The sequence below is a fragment of the Lissotriton vulgaris genome, chromosome 8 (assembly GCF_964263255.1).
Source record: "Lissotriton vulgaris chromosome 8, aLisVul1.2, whole genome shotgun sequence".
NCBI lineage: Eukaryota > Metazoa > Chordata > Amphibia > Caudata > Salamandridae > Lissotriton > Lissotriton vulgaris.
This window is the reverse complement of record NC_141696.1, coordinates 1,530,220,039-1,530,236,467: the sequence shown is the minus strand read 5'-3', so window position 1 is coordinate 1,530,236,467 and position 16,429 is coordinate 1,530,220,039. Positions and strand designations below refer to the sequence as shown.

At 44.5% G+C, this 16,429-nt stretch overlaps 4 non-coding genes across 4 annotated transcripts; all 4 read left to right on the top strand.

Annotated features, from left to right (window-relative positions):
• The first annotated feature begins 739 nt into the window (after window positions 1–739).
• On the top strand, window positions 740–812 carry TRNAF-GAA (transfer RNA phenylalanine (anticodon GAA)). The gene has a single exon. It is a non-coding gene; the product is annotated as a tRNA-Phe (tRNA).
• Window positions 813–1,321: 509 nt separating this feature from the next.
• TRNAF-AAA (transfer RNA phenylalanine (anticodon AAA)) lies at window positions 1,322–1,394 on the top strand. Its single transcript has one exon. It is a non-coding gene; the product is annotated as a tRNA-Phe (tRNA).
• Window positions 1,395–11,142: 9,748 nt separating this feature from the next.
• Window positions 11,143–11,215, top strand: TRNAF-GAA (transfer RNA phenylalanine (anticodon GAA)). The gene has a single exon. It is a non-coding gene; the product is annotated as a tRNA-Phe (tRNA).
• A 1,671-nt stretch (window positions 11,216–12,886) lies between these two features.
• Window positions 12,887–12,959, top strand: TRNAS-GGA (transfer RNA serine (anticodon GGA)). Its single transcript has one exon. It is a non-coding gene; the product is annotated as a tRNA-Ser (tRNA).
• Window positions 12,960–16,429: the final 3,470 nt, after the last annotated feature.

Sequence of the window (16,429 nt, the reverse complement as noted above, 5' to 3'; positions counted from 1 at the left end):
GATCCCAAAAATATTATTTACCCATTGCACCAGTTAACTGCTGAATGATACAGGACTCCTTAAAACATATCTCTAACATATAAGGTCGAATATCCAGGTCATGCATCTATTTAGTTAAATGGTTCAAATCAAAGTATGAAGACTATAGCTAGCAGCAGGCAGAAATAGCTCAGTTGGGAGAGCATTAGACTGAATATCTAAAGGTCCCTGGTTCAATCCCTGTTTTCGGCAATGTTGAGAGGTTTCTTGTTTCTCACAAAGTAAGTCTTGTAATCAGCTGTAGTACTTTTTTCTCTATCAACATTTTTATCAACTGATCTACAAAATGATCAATTCAACATAGACGTTGCTTTCTGTCCTCCTTTTAAACTTTCTTCCACCTATCTTGCCTTCAGGTTTGACTATGAATGTTTCCCATTTCGTCCTTTTTTGTAAAGTAAACTCTTGTCTGCATCACATTCCACTTCCCCTTGAACACAGATGTCAGTAGTCAGATGACATTGCTTACCTACTCATGCCAAATATATCTGGGTAATATAGTGCTAGTCCATTCAGAGTTAAAAAAACAACTACCTAACCTGGATCCCAAACATGCTATTTACCCATTGCACCAATTAACTGAGGAATGATACAGGACTCCTTAAAACATATCTCTACCATATGAGGTTAAAAATCCAGGGCCTGCATCTATTTTGTTAAATGGTTCAAATTAAAGTATGAAGACCCCAGCTATCAGAAGGCCGAAATAGCTCAGTTGGGAGAGCATTAGACTGAAGATCTAAAGGTCCCTGGTTCAATCCCGGGTTTCGGCACAGTTGAGAGGTTCCTTGCTTCTAACAAAATAGGTCTTGGAATCAGCTGTAGTACTTTTTTCTCTATCAACATTTTTATCAACTGATCTACAAAATGATCAATTCAACATAGACTTTGCTTTCTGTCCTCCTTTTAAACTTTCTTCCACCTATCTTGCCTTCAGGTTTGACTATGAATGTTTCGACATTTCATCCTTTTTTGTAAAGTAAACTCTTGTCTGCATCACATTCCACTTCCCCTTGAACACAGATGTCAGTACTCAGATGACATTGCTTACCTACTCATGCCAAATATATCTGGGTAATATAGTGCTAGTCCATTCAGAGTTAACAAAACAACTACCTAACCTGGATCCCAAAAATGCTATTTACCCATTGCACCAGTTAACTGGGGAATGATACAGGACTCCTTAAAACATATCACTACCATATGAGGTTAAAAATCCAGGTCCTGCATCTATTTTGTTAAATGGTTCAAATTAAAGTATGAAGACCCCAGTTATCAGAAGGCCGAAATAGCTCAGTTGGGAGAGCGTTAGACTAAAGATCTAAAGGTCCCTGGTTCAATCCCGGATTTCGGCACAGTTGAGAGGTTCCTTGCTTCTAACAAAATAGGTCTTGGAATCAGCTGTAGTACTTTTTCTCTATTCATCAATTTTTTTCCAACTGATCTACAACACAATCAATTTAACATAGACTTTGCTTTATGTCCTCCTTCTAAACTTGCTTCCACCTCTCTTACCTTCAGGTTTGACAATGAATATTTCCCATTTCATGCTTTTTTGTAAAGTAAACTCTTGTCTGCATTACCTTCCACTTCCCCTTGAACACAGATGTCAGTAGTCAGATGACATTGCTTACCTACTCATGCCAAATATATCTGGGTAATATAGTGCTAGTCCATTCAGAGTTAAAAAAACAACTACCTAACCTGGATCCCAAAAATGCTATTTACCCATTGCACCAGTTAATTGCGGAATGATACAGGACTCCTTAAAACATATCTCTACCATATGAGGTTAAAAATCCAGGTCCTGGATCTATTTCGTTAAATGGTTTAAATTAAAGTATGAAGACCACAGATATAAGCAGGCCGAAATAGCTCATTTGGGAGAGCATTAGACTGAAGATCTAAAGGTCCCTGGTTCAATCCCGGGTTTCGGCACAGTTGAGAGGTTCCTTGCTTCTAACAAAATAGGTCTTGGAATCAGCTGTAGTACTTTTTTCTTTATCAACTGATCTACAAAATGATCAATTCAACATAGACGTTGCTTTCTGTCCTCCTTTTAAACTTTCTTCCACCTATCTTGCCTTCAGGTTTGACTATGAATGTTTCCCATTTCGTCCTTTTTTGTAAAGTAAACTCTTGTCTGCATCACATTCCACTTCCCCTTGAACACAGATGTCAGTAGTCAGATGACATTGCTTACCTACTCATGCCAAATATATCTGGGTAATATAGTGCTAGTCCATTCAGAGTTAAAAAAACAACTACCTAACCTGGATCCCAAAAATGCTATTTACCCATTGCACCAGTTAACTGCGGAATGATACAGGACTCCTTAAAACATATCTCTACCATATGAGGTTAAAAATCCAGGTCCTGCATCTATTTTGTTACATGGTTCAAATTAAAGTATGTAGACCCCAGCTATCAGAAGGCTGAAATAGCTTAGTTGGGAGAGCGTTAGACTGAAGATCTAAAGGTCCCTGGTTCAATCCTGGGTTTCGGCACAGTTGAGAGGTTCCTTGCTTCTAACAAAATAGGTCTTGGAATCAGCTGTAGTACTTTTTCTCTATTCATCAAAGTTTTCCAACTGATCTACAACACAATCAATTTAACATAGACTTTGCTTTATGTCCTCCTTCTAAACTTGCTTCCACATCTCTTACCTTCAGGTTTGACAATGAATATTTCCCATTTCATGCTTTTTTGTAAAGTAAACTCTTGTCTGCATTACCTTCCACTTCCGCTTGAACACAGATGTCAGTAGTCAGATGACATTGCTTACCTACTCATGCCAAATACGTCTGGGTAATATAGTGCTAGTCCATTTGGAGTTTTAAAAAAAAATGACCTAACCTGGATCCTAAAAATATTATTTACCCATTGCACCAGTTAATTGCGGAATGATACAGGACTCCTTAAAACATATCTCTACCATATGAGTTTAAAAATCCAGGTCCTGCATCTATTTCGTTAAATGGTTTAAATTAAAGTATGGAGACCATAGCTATAAGCAGGCCGAAATAGCTCAGTTGGGAGAGCGTTAGACAGAAGATCTAAAGGTCCCTTGTTCAATCCTGGGTTTCGGCACAGTTGAGAGGTTCCTTGCTTCTAACAAAATAGGTCTTGGAATCAGCTGTAGTACTTTTTTCTCTATCAACATTTTTATCAACTGATCTAGAAAATGATCAATTCAACATAGACGTTGCTTTCTGTCCTCCTTTTAAACTTTCTTCCACCTATCTTGCCTTCAGGTTTGACTATGAATGTTTCCCATTTCGTCCTTTTTTGTAAAGTAAACTCTTGTCTGCATCACATTCCACTTCCCCTTGAACACAGATGTCAGTAGTCAGATGACATTGCTTACCTACTCATGCCAAATATATTTGGGTAATATAGTGCTAGTCCATTCAGAGTTAAAAAAACAACTACCTAACCTGGATCCCAAAAATGCTATTTACCCATTGCACCAGTTAACTGCGGAATGATACAGGACTCCTTAAAACATATCTCTACCATATGAGGTTAAAAATCCAGGTCCTGCATCTTTTTTGTTAAATGGTTCAAATTAAAGTATGAAGACCCCAGCTATCAGAAGGCCGAAATAGCTCAGTTGGGAGAGCGTTAGACTGAAGATCTATAGGTCCCTGGTTCAATCCCGGGTTTCGGCACAGTTGAGACGTACCTTGCTTCTAACAAAATAGGTCTTGGAATCAGCTGTAGTACTTTTTCTCTATTCATCAAAGTTTTCCAACTGATCTACAACACAATCAATTTAACATAGACTTTGCTTTATGTCCTCCTTCTAAACTTGCTTCCACCTCTCTTACCTTCAGGTTTGACAATGAATATTTCCCATTTCATGCTTTTTTGTAAAGTAAACTCTTGTCTGCATTACCTTCCACTACCCCTTGAACACAGATGTCAGTAGTCAGATGACATTGCTTACCTACTCATGCCAAATACGTCTGGGTAATATAGTGCTAGTCCATTCGGAGTTAAAAAAAAAATGACCTAACCTGGATCCCAAAAATATTATTTACTCATTGCACCAGTTATATGGCTGAGATACCCGCCACCCCCTCTCAACACAATCCCCAAGGATGGGAAACCCGAAACATTCTGAACTTTTGGAAGACGGGAGGGAGTGACTTTCCCGGCCGTATTTATTAAAATATGAAACAAAATTAAAACGTTAAAATAACAGTTTCATATTAATGTACAATTTCATTTCCACATTTGCGATGTTTGGCTAACCTTAACATATACTCTAATACAGAGGTTCTCCTAGCCGAACTAACATCCTACAAAACTTTTAAATTGAAATTGTACATCCTAACGTTTAAGGGCCAACGGCAAGGTCGTAACCGGTGTCAAGATCCCTAAACCAGACATATCCCCCTCACTTGTGAGGGGCGACCGCACAGAGGCGTACCTCAAGTGCATTTACCAATTTCCCTTGACTTGACGGGGGCCCCAATAAACTCGACGCCATTTAAAGGTCGTCCGAGGACTCGTGTGAGGTATCTAGAAGGTAGCGTAGACCCCCTCCCAAACCCCACACAACTTACCACATCTGCCGTCGCAGATGTCCTGGCCCCGGGAAATTCCCCAGGAGGGGGCTGTAGCCCCTCCTACCCAGGAAGGGGCCTTGACCGCCTTTCCTTTCCTTTCGGCGGCCCATTCTTAGAAGGGACCGCCTCCCCGTTGAGGGGCCAATGGCCACCTCCCTCGAGCGCTCCCATCCGTAATGGGTGACGCCCACCCATAGGGATCTTCCAATTACTGCTCACCGATCATGACCTTACCGCCCGACCAAAATAAATACGACAATTCTAACTAAAACTAATGACTAAATTACTAAAGACAGTAACAATTACGACTTATAAATAAGGCATGATTACTGGTCAACACTAGTGCATAATTACTTTATTTGCAAAACATACTACAATTTATTCATTCTTTATTGCATATTCAAAAGGTATCACGATAATCATCACAACCTGCAAAAATTAGCGTTATCACATCAAACTTTATTCAAAACCACTTGCTGTCCTCAGGGGCTGGTGGGTGGGTCAAAATTGGCTCTTCGTTCCGTCTCGAGCTCACGTGCAGCGAGGAGGTGCAGCTTCAGAGCACAGGAACAAGAGGATGCTTTCTTGGCTTGTTGCTCCTTTTATCCGTCTTCAGGGCGGGCGTAAACCCGCCCCTGCCTGCCCCGAAGGGCGTGGCCGGCCGCGTCAGTGTCTAGGCCAGCCCACTCCAGGGCGGGAAAAAGCGCGCCCCGGCTACGCCGCTTCGGGCATACCAACCGAGACTCGCCTCCCGCCCAAGATGGCTTCCCGGGGGGATCGTGGTACTCCGCCATACGTTCGGGGGGACCGAATGGTCGCCCCTTTCCATATGGCTGAGATACCCGCCACCCCTCTCAACACAATCCCCAAGGATGGGAAACCGGAAACATTCTGAACTTTTGGAAGACGGGAGGGAGTGACCCTCCCGGCCGTATTTATTAAAATATGAAACAAAATTAAAACGTTAAAATAACAGTTTCATATTAATGTACAATTTCATTTCCACATTTGCGATGTTTGGCTAACCTTAACATATACTCTAATACAGAGGTTCTCCTAGCCGAACTAACATCCTACAAAACTTTTAAATTGAAATTGTACATCCTAACGTTTAAGGGCCAACGGCAAGGTCGTAACCGGTGTCAAGATCCCTAAACCAGACATATCCCCCTCACTTGTGAGGGGCGACCGCACAGAGGCGTACCTCAAGTGCATTTACCAATTTCCCTTGACTTGACGGGGGCCCCAATAAACTCGACGCCATTTAAAGGTCGTCCGAGGACTCGTGTGAGGTATCTAGAAGGTAGCGTAGACCCCCTCCCAAACCCCACACAACTTACCACATCTGCCGTCGCAGATGTCCTGGCCCCGGGAAATTCCCCAGGAGGGGGCTGTAGCCCCTCCTACCCAGGAAGGGGCCTTGACCGCCTTTCCTTTCCTTTCGGCGGCCCATTCTTAGAAGGGACCGCCTCCCCGTTGAGGGGCCAATGGCCACCTCCCTCGAGCGCTCCCATCCGTAATGGGTGACGCCCACCCATAGGGATCTTCCAATTTCTGCTCACCGATCATGACCTTACCGCCACAGGCCGGATAGTTGACCGGCTATCCGGACCCCCCACAACACTCCTGCCTAAAGGTCATGTCATAAAGTCTTTAGCCAAGCTATCAGATCTCCTATGAGTAACTCGTTCCCCACCCGGGACAAATGAACACCATCCCCCAAATACATACTGTCCCCTTTAATACAACCATGCGAAATAGAATGCAGTGTACTTGAACGGAACAATCTACTCACTTTATTATTAATTTTCCTTACTGAATGATTCAGAGCAGAAACCGAAAGAGCCCCCCGCCACACTTTCCGTGGGATCATATGGGACCATGCAATTGTGCACCCTGGAACTCTCCTCGCTAACCAACTTACAGTGGAAAGCATTGCCTCAAGAAGAAGTCGTCTACCAGTGGTCACCAAATCGTTGCCCCCAAGATGTACTATGACTATAGACGGCGGTGACCTCGTCCGCCCTAACAAACCCTCGAAAAATGATCGAAACTGGTCAATACAGAGCCCTCCCTTTCCGTAGAAGGACACACTGTACCCGTATTCCCCAGCCACGTGAATCATGTCACCTGCTTTGAATACGTCCGCGGCACACCTCACGTATGAGTGGCCCACGACCCACACCTCCTTTTTCACAGCCGGTGATGTCTGACCGCTGACCCGGTGTTGGGTCGACTGCACAGTCCGCCCCGCCTTGTAGGCTTGCGCAACTGAAAACCAAACAAAAACAAGAAGCGTGAGTACATCATTACAGCTTCACAACATGTGCAACCGCACATACCTTTTATAACAGTTCGAGGACCAACGCCCCACACGTTTAACTTGTTCGACATTCAGACCCCTGGCTGTAGCCTCTGTAGCAGCCCCTATCCGAAAGGAATGGGTCCCAAACTCGCCGGGGTTCAAGCCCGCTGCAGAAATCGACATCGCAAGCACCCGCTGAAACTGAAACCTCGTCAGTGGGGTGGCGTCAGCGTGTCTCAACAAGGTCCCCCCCCATGATGCCACCCTTTGCGCTAAATATTCCTCTACGCAACTCACCGGGCACATGGAAGACCCGGGAATCCTTTGTATGATTATGCAGTCACCCATCGCACCCTGATCGGTCTTGGACCTGACAAACGAGACAGTCATTGTCTCCCCCCTGACCTGAACGTGCTCTCGGCACAGTCCCCCCAGGGTATCCTGCTTGTTCTTTGCCACTAGTTCGCTTACCCGCATAGCCCCATGGAATGCTAGCACAAAAGCGGCTCGGAATAACCTTGTTTCATACAGGGATGAACATGTTGCAGGGAGTACAGATAACAACAGAGCTAACCTATCCAGACCTATCGGGCGCCTTGCATCTACTTTGCGACCCTCAAGGCGTTGCCACCCACGTAGCGCTTTTTGCACAACGAAAGACGCAGTCGGGTCCTGAATTCCATGGGCCCTTGCCATAAAGGAAATGGCGGCCCGATGCCTCTGGGCCGTAGCCACTGATTTGCCTGCCTGATGTAACGACAGCAGAAAGTCTACTACTAATTCTTCCTGGCCCCAAAGCTCTCCCCTAGCAGCCCCCACAAAGGCCCAATAGGATCGGAACGCCCCTTCATATGCCTTCCTCGTCCTGGGTGCTAAACTCTCTCCCACGAGGTTCTGTAGTTCGGGGCACCGAGAGACCAGAGAGCTTCGGTAAAGGGTGCCGCCACCGGGTCCGCTGTGGGCAGAAAACCCCAGAAGGCCTGCATACGAAAACGAGAAAGCGCATCAGCCGCTTTATTCATCACCCCTGGCACATGTTTTGCCTTAAATAGCACGTTCAATTGCATACACAATAACACAATTTCTTTGAGCAATCTCAGAATCCATCTGCATCGTGCTGCCTGGCTATTGATACACTCAACCACGGTCATGTTATCAGACCAAAACACCACAGAGTGATCTCTGAACCCCTCAGGCCAAGTTTTCAGGGCCACAAGAATGGGAAAAAGTTCAAGAAAGGCAATGTTACTTGTCAGCCCACACTCATGCCACCATAACGGCCATTTTTGAGCCGACCATCGTGTGCCGAATATGGCACCAAAACCAGTGCTCCCTGCCGAATCTGTCCACAGCCCCAGCTCCTCGGAGGACACCGCCGGTTTGTTCCAGACAATTCGACCATTGAAATCCGCCAGAAATGCCAACCAAATGCGCATGTCCTGACGAACCTCTGCCGATAACCTTGTGCGATGATGACCCTCCTTCAGGCCGACCATGGCCTGAGCGATCGAGCGGGAAAAGGGGCGGGCCATCGGCATGACTCTCAGGGCAAAATTCAACTGTCCCACCAATTGTTGTAACTGGTGCAGCCTGGCCTTGGACTCGCTAATACAAGCTTCCAGGGAAGCCCTGAATCTTATCACCTTCTCTTTAGGTAATCTAAAACAACCTTCCACAGAGTCGAGTTCGATCCCCAGGAACTCGAGGCAAGTCGAGGGACCCACAGTCTTACCTGGTGCCAATGGCACACCGAAATGCTTCATTAAAGTACAAAATTTATTCAAAGCCTGTCCACATTCCGGACCCCCGGCCGCCCCCAGAAACAAAAAATCATCGAGATAATGCATGACATGCTGTAAACCCGTCTTCTTTGTGAAGGCCCATTGCAGAAAACAACTGAACTGTTCAAAATATGCACACGAAATAGAGCAACCCATTGGCATACATCTATCCATGTAATACTGACCCTGAAACATGAAACCAAGGAGACGCTGATCGTCTGGATGTACCGGGAGCAACCGGAACGCTGACTCAATATCTGATTTTGCCATCAGCGCCCCGGGCCCTAGGCGATTCAACATGGCCACGGCCTCATCGAAAGATGCGTACCGCACCGAACACACATCCGGGTCTATTGCATCATTTACGGACAGACCACGTGGGGCTGATAAATTATGTATCAGTCGGAACTCACCCGGGTCCTTCTTAGGGACCACCCCCAAAGGAGAACAAACAAAGTTAGCACACGGTGGCTCATCAAATGGACCGGCGACTCGACCTCGAGTAACCTCCTTCCCAATCTTTTCTTGTACCACGGTCGTATGTTGCAAGACCGATATTTGATTTTTACATTTTCTTACACCCCGAAACTCCCCCACTGGGATGCGGAAACCATATGAAAACCCGTTCCTCAACACCCCAGCGGAAGCGTGATCCGGGTATTCGCTGAGCCAAGGAATCATTGCCATGGTGTCAACCGGAGTAGGTAAAGGCGCCCCTCGGACTATTTCAGACCTGTTTGGCGCCTCCTCTCCCCCCGGTATCACCCGTTTTGGCTCTGCACATGGACTCCGGATGGGATGGCTGCCCACACCCTCCACATTCGTGACGAAATTTACATGACCCCTGGGGCCTCGTACATTTACCTCTGTTGAAGTTCCAACAAATCCCCCTTTTACCTGTGTTGCCGTTCAGCCTCGAGTTGTATTCGTTACCTGTACCTGATCGAAAGGGGGTCCCGGCATATTGGCGGGAGGATTCACCCCCGCTACTCCCTACTAATGGTACTTTTAACATACCAGTACTCTCCATTTTTGACCATGAAGCAGAATCGTAACAATCCCAAGTTAAGTTTTTATCGTGCTCCTTTGCTTTTCTAAAAATATTATCGTAACAGAACCACTGATTGCCCCCATATGATACGGAATATTCCATGATCCGTGTCTGATAGATCGGCAATTCGGACAGCAATTCGGGTCTACGTTCGCCCATGATGGAGGTAAAAATTCCCCACGCCTTCCCCCAAGTGCCAATGTTTTCATCAACTTTAAAGGCGGCCATCTTTGCGCGCCAAACACTCGGATGCATGAGCTCCTTTTGGCTCTTAACATGCTCCATCTCATAATGATCAGTAAGCAACGAGAAGATGTTTATATACTCATTTGCCCATATCTTCTCCTTAATAGCCAGAGGGACATGTTGACCCAACTTTTCCCTTCGTGAAGGTGCAGACTCATCCCTTGCAATCGGCAATGGCCGCTTACCTGAACCGGACGCTGTATCTGCGGCTGGACCTGTTCCTGTTGGCTTTTCTACTGCCGCAGCCGGCGTGATAACTGGCGATGATGCCTTCGCCGCCTCCCTCGTTTCACGCAGTTGCTTCATCAACACCCGTGCGTCGTCAGCCGTGGCGCCCTCGCTATCTTTCCCCAACCACGCTGCTAATTGTGCTGCCAGCTCGGGCGGCATATCCTCCCCGGACACGGGGGTGACCACCACGGGAATCGGATTCCCCTCTGCCGGCAACGGAGCTGGCTCTTCGAGTGGGGCACAGGGAACCGGGATGTCCCCCCCAGCTGCTCCCCTTCTGGGCCTCTTGCCTTTTCCTCCCGGAGCTGCTCCCGCCAAAGGACGTTTCGGTCCCCCTTCCCCGTCTCTATCCGCCACCCGCTTCTTCAGATCGGTCACTTCTTTCATGAGTATACGCAGCATCTGGTCGGTAGTCATTCGTTTTCCGACTTTCTTAGGCATTCTCCGACAGAGTATCTGTAAGACAAAAAGAAAGATTACCACGCTCAAAATTGGCTCTTCGTTCCGTCTCGAGCTCAAGGGCAGCGAGGAGGTGCAGCTTCAGAGCACAGGAACAAGAGGATGCTTTCTTGGCTTGTTGCTCCTTTTATCCGTCTTCAGGGTGGGCGTAAACCCGCCCCTGCCTGCCCCGAAGGGCGTGGCCGGCCGCGTCAGTGTCTAGGCCAGCCCACTCCAGGGCGGGAAAAAGTGCGCCCCGGCTACGCCGCTTCGGGCATACCAGCCGAGACTCGCCTCCCGCCCAAGATGGCTTCCCGCCATACGTTCGGGGGGACCGAATGGTCGCCCCTTTCCCATTGCGGAATGATACAGGACTCCTTAAAACATATCTCTACCATATGAGGTTAAAAATCCAGGTCCTGCATCTATTTTGTTAAATGGTTTAAATTAAAGTATGAAGACCACAGCTATAAGCAGGCCGAAATAGCTCAGTTGGGAGAGCGTTAGACTGAAGATCTAAAGGTCCCTGGTTCAATCCCGGGTTTCGGCACAGTTGAGAGGTTCCTTGCTTCTAACAAAATAGGTCTTGGAATCAGCTGTAGTACTTTTTTCTCTATTAACATTTCTATCAACTGATCTACAAAATGATCAATTCAACGTAGACTTTGCTTTCTGTCCTCCTTTTAAACTTTCTTCCACCTATCTTGCCTTCAGGTTTGACTATGAATGTTTCCCATTTCGTCCTTTTTTGTAAAGTAAACTCTTGTCTGCATCACATTCCACTTCCCCTTGAACACAGATGTCAGTAGTCAGATGACATTGCTTACCTACTCATGCCAAATATATCTGGGTAATATAGTGCTAGTCCATTCAGAGTTAAAAAAACAACTACCTAACCTGGATCCCAAAAATGCTATTTACCCATTGCACCAGTTAACTGCGGAATGATACAGGACTCCTTAAAACATATCTCTACCATATGAGGTTAAAAATCCAGGTCCTGCATCTATTTTGTTAAATGGTTCAAATTAGAGTATGAAGACCACAGTTATCAGAAGGCCGAAATAACTCAGTTGGGAGAGCGTTAGACTGAAGATCTAAAGGTCCCTGGTTCAATCCTGGGTTTCGGCACAGTCGAGAGGTTCCTTGCTTCTAACAAAATAGGTCTTGGAATCAGCTGTAGTACTTTTTCTCTATTCATCAAATTTTTCCCAACTGATTTACAACACAATCAATTTAACATAGACTTTGCTTTATGTCCTCCTTCTAAACTTGCTTCCACCTCTCTTACCTTCAGGTTTGACAATGAATATTTCCCATTTCATGCTTTTTTGTAAAGTAAACTCTTGTCTGCATTAACTTCCACTTCCCCTTGAACACAGATGTCAGTAGTCAGATGACATTGCTTACCTACTCATGCCAAATATTTCTGGGTAATATAGTGCTAGTCCATTCAGAGTTAAAAAAACAACTACCTAACCTGGATCCCAAAAATGCTATTTACCCATTGCACCTGTTAATTGCGGAATGATACAGGACTCCTTAAAACATATCTCTACCATATGAGGTTAAAAATCCAGGTCCTCCATCTATTTTGTTAAATGGTTTAAATTAAAGTATGAAGACCACAGATATAAGCAGGCCGAAATAGCTCAGTTGGGAGAGCGCTAGACTGAAGATCTAAAGGTCCCTGGTTCAATCCTGGGTTTCGGCACAGTTGAGAGGTTCCTTGCTTCTAGCAAAATAGGTCTCGGAATCAGCTGTAGTACTTTTTCTCTATCGACATTTTTATCAACTGATCTACAAAATGATCAATTCAACATAGACATTGCTTTCTGTCCTCCTTTTAAACTTTCTTCCACCTATCTTGCCTTCAGGTTTGACTATGAATGTTTCCCATTTCGTCCTTTTTTGTAAAGTAAACTCTTGTCTGCATCACATTCCACTTCCCCTTGAACACAGATGTCAGTAGTCAGATGACATTGCTTACCTACTCATGCCAAATATATTTGGGTAATATAGTGCTAGTCCATTCAGAGTTAAAAAAACAACTACCTAACCTGGATCCCAAAAATGCTATTTACCCATTGCACCAGTTAACTGCGGAATGATACAGGACTCCTTAAAACATATCTCTACCATATGAGGTTAAAAATCCAGGTCCTGCATCTATTTTGTTAAATGGTTCAAATTAAAGTATGAAGACCCCAGCTATCAGAAGGCCGAAATAGCTCAGTTGGGAGAGCGTTAGACTGGAGATCTAAAGGTCCCTGGTTCAATCCCGGTTTTCGGCACAGTTGAGAGGTTCCTTGCTTCTAACAAAATAGGTCTTGGAATCAGCTGTAGTACTTTTTCTCTATTCATCAAATTTTTCCAACTGATCTACAACACAATCAATTTAACATAGACTTTGCTTTATGTACTCCTTCCAAACTTGCTTCCACCTCTCTTACCTTCAGGTTTGACAATGAATATTTCCCATTTCATGCTTTTTTGTAAAGTAAACTCTTGTCTGCATTACCTTCCACTACCCCTTGAACACAGATGTCAGTAGTCAGATGACATTGCTTACCTACTCATGCCAAATACGTCTGGGTAATATAGTGCTAGTCCATTCGGAGTTAAAAAAACAAAATGACCTAACCTGGATCCCAAAAATATTATTTACCCATTGCACCAGTTAATTGCGGAATGATACAGGACTCCTTAAAACATATCTCTACCATATGAGGTTAAAAATCCAGGTCCTGCATCTATTTTGTTAAATGGTTTAAATTAAAGTATGAAGACCACACCTATAAGCAGGCTGAAATAGCTCAGTTGGGAGAGCGTTAGACTGAAGATCTAGAGGTCCCTGGTTCAATCCCGGGTTTCGGCACAGTTGAGAGGTTCCTTGCTTCTAACAAAATAGGTCTTGGAATCAGCTTTAGTACTTTTTTCTCTATCAACATTTTTATCAACTGATCTACAAAATGATCAATTCAACGTAGACTTTGCTTTCTGTCCTCCTTTTAAACTTTCTTCCACCTATCTTGCCTTCAGGTTTGACTATGAATGTTTCCCATTTCGTCCTTTTTTGTAAAGTAAACTCTTGTCTGCATCACATTCCACTTCCCCTTGAACACAGATGTCAGTAGTCAGATGACATTGCTTACCTACTCATGCCAAATATATCTGGGTAATATAGTGCTAGTCCATTCAGAGTTAAAAAAACAACTACCTAACCTGGATCCCAAAAAGGCTATTTACCCATTGCACCAGTTAACTGGGGAATGATACAGGACTCCTTAAAACATATCTCTACCATTTGAGTTTAAAAATCCAGGTCCTGCATCTATTTTGTTAAATGGTTCAAATTAAAGTATGAAGACCCCAGCTATCAGAAGGCCGAAATAGCTCAGTTGGGAGAGCGTTAGACTGAAGATCTAAAGGTCCGTGGTTCAATCCCGGGTTTCGGCACAGTTGAGAGGTTCCTTGCTTCTAACAGAATAGGTCTTGGAATCAGCTGTAGTACTTTTCCTCTATTCATCAAATTTTTTCCAACTGATCTACAACACAATCAATTTAACATAGACTTTGCTTTATGTCCTCCTTCTAAACTTGCTTCCACCTCTCTTACCTTCAGGTTTGACAATGAATATTTCCCATTTCAAGCTTTTTTGTAAAGTAAACTCTTGTCTGCATTACCTTCCACTTCCCCTTGAACACAGACGTCAGTAGTCAGATGACATTGCTTACCTACTCATGCCAAATACGTCTGGGTAATATAGTGCTAGTCCATTCGGAGTTAAAAAAAAAAAATGACCTAACCTGGATCCCAAAAATATTATTTACCCATTGCACCAGTTAATTGCGGAATGATACAGGACTCCTTAAAACATATCTCTACCATATGAGGTTAAAAATCCAGGTCCTGCATCTATTTCGTTAAATGGTTTAAATTAAAGTATGAAGACCACAGCTCTAAGCAGGCCGAAATAGCTCAGTTGGGCGAACGTTAGACTGAAGATGTAAAGGTTCCTGGTTCAATCCCGGGTTTCGGCACAGTTGAGAGGTTCCTTGCTTCTAACGAAATAGGTCTTGGAATCTGCTGTAGTACTTTTTCTCTATTCATCAAATTTTTTCCAACTGATCTACAACACAATCAATTTAACATAGACTTTGCTTTATGTCCTCCTTCTAAACTTGCTTCCACCTCTCTTACCTTCAGGTTTGACAATGAATATTTCCCATTTCATTCTTTTTTGTAAAGTAAACCCTTGTCTGCATTACCTTCCACTTCCCCTTGAACACAGATGTCAGTAGTCAGATGACATTGCTTACCTACTCATGCCAAATATATCTAGGTAATATAGTGCTAGTCCATTCAGAGTTAAAAAAACAACTGCCTAACCTGGATCCCAAAAATGCTATTTACCCATTGCACCAGTTAACTGGGGAATGATACAGGACTCCTTAAAACATATCTCTACCATATGAGTTTAAAAATCCAGGTCCTGCATCTATTTTGTTAAATGGTTCAAATTAAAGTATGAAGACCCCAGTTATCAGAAGGCCGAAATAGCTCAGTTGGGAGAGCGTTAATCTGACGATCTAAAGGTCCCTTGTTCAATCCCGGATTTAGGCACAGTTGAGAGGTTCCTTGCTTCTAATAAAATAGGTCTTGGAATCAGCTGTAGTACTTTTTCTCTATTCATCAAATTTTTTGCAACTGATCTACAACACAATCAATTTAACATAGACTTTGCTTTATGTACTCCTTCTAAACTTGCTTCCACCTCTCTTACCTTCAGGTTTGACAATGAATATTTCCCATTTCATGCTTTTTTGTAAAGTAATCTCTTGTCTGCATTACCTTCCACTTCCCCTTGAACACAGATGTCAGTAGTCATATGGCTGAGATACCCGCCACCCCCTCTCAACACAATCCCCAAAAGGAGGGAAACCGGAAACAGTTCTTGAAGTTTTTGGAAGTGGGAGGGAGTGACCCTCCCGGCCGTATTTATTAAAACAAAATTAAAACATTAAACGTTTCATGTTATGTACAATTTCATTACCACATTGCGCTGTTTGGCTAACTTTAACATATTCTCTAATACAGAGGTTCTCCTAGCCGAACTAGCATCCTACAAAACATTCTCTAGAAATATTGAAATTGTACATCCTAACGTTTAAGGGCCAACGGCAAGGTCATAACCGGTGTCAAGATCCCTAACCAGACTTACCCCTCCCACTTGGGAGGGGCGACAGCACGGAGGCTTACCTCAAGTGCAACTACTACCAATTTCCCTTGACTTGACGGGGGCACTTAAGAACTCGACGCCAGTTAAAGGTCGTTCGAATACTCGTGTGAGGTATCTAGAAGGTATCGTAGACCTCCCCCCAACCCCACACAACTTACCGCATCTGCCGTCGCAGATGTCACTGGCCCCGGGAAATTCCCCTAGGAGGGGGCTGTAACCCCTCCTACACAGGAAGGGGCCTTGACCGCCTTTCCTTTACTTCCGGCTTGACCGCCTTTCCTTTACTTCCGGCGACCCATCCTTAGAAGGGACCGCCTCCCCATTGAGGGGCCAATGGCCACCTCACCCGAGCGCTCCCATCCGTGTTGGGTGACGCCCACTCATAGGGATCTTCTAATTAGTGCTCACCGATCATGACCTTACCGCCTACCAAAAATAAATACGACAATGCCAATAAAACCTACGAAAACATTGGTCACTACGACCGAAAGAGCATGCTTAAAATTCAACACTATATCGAA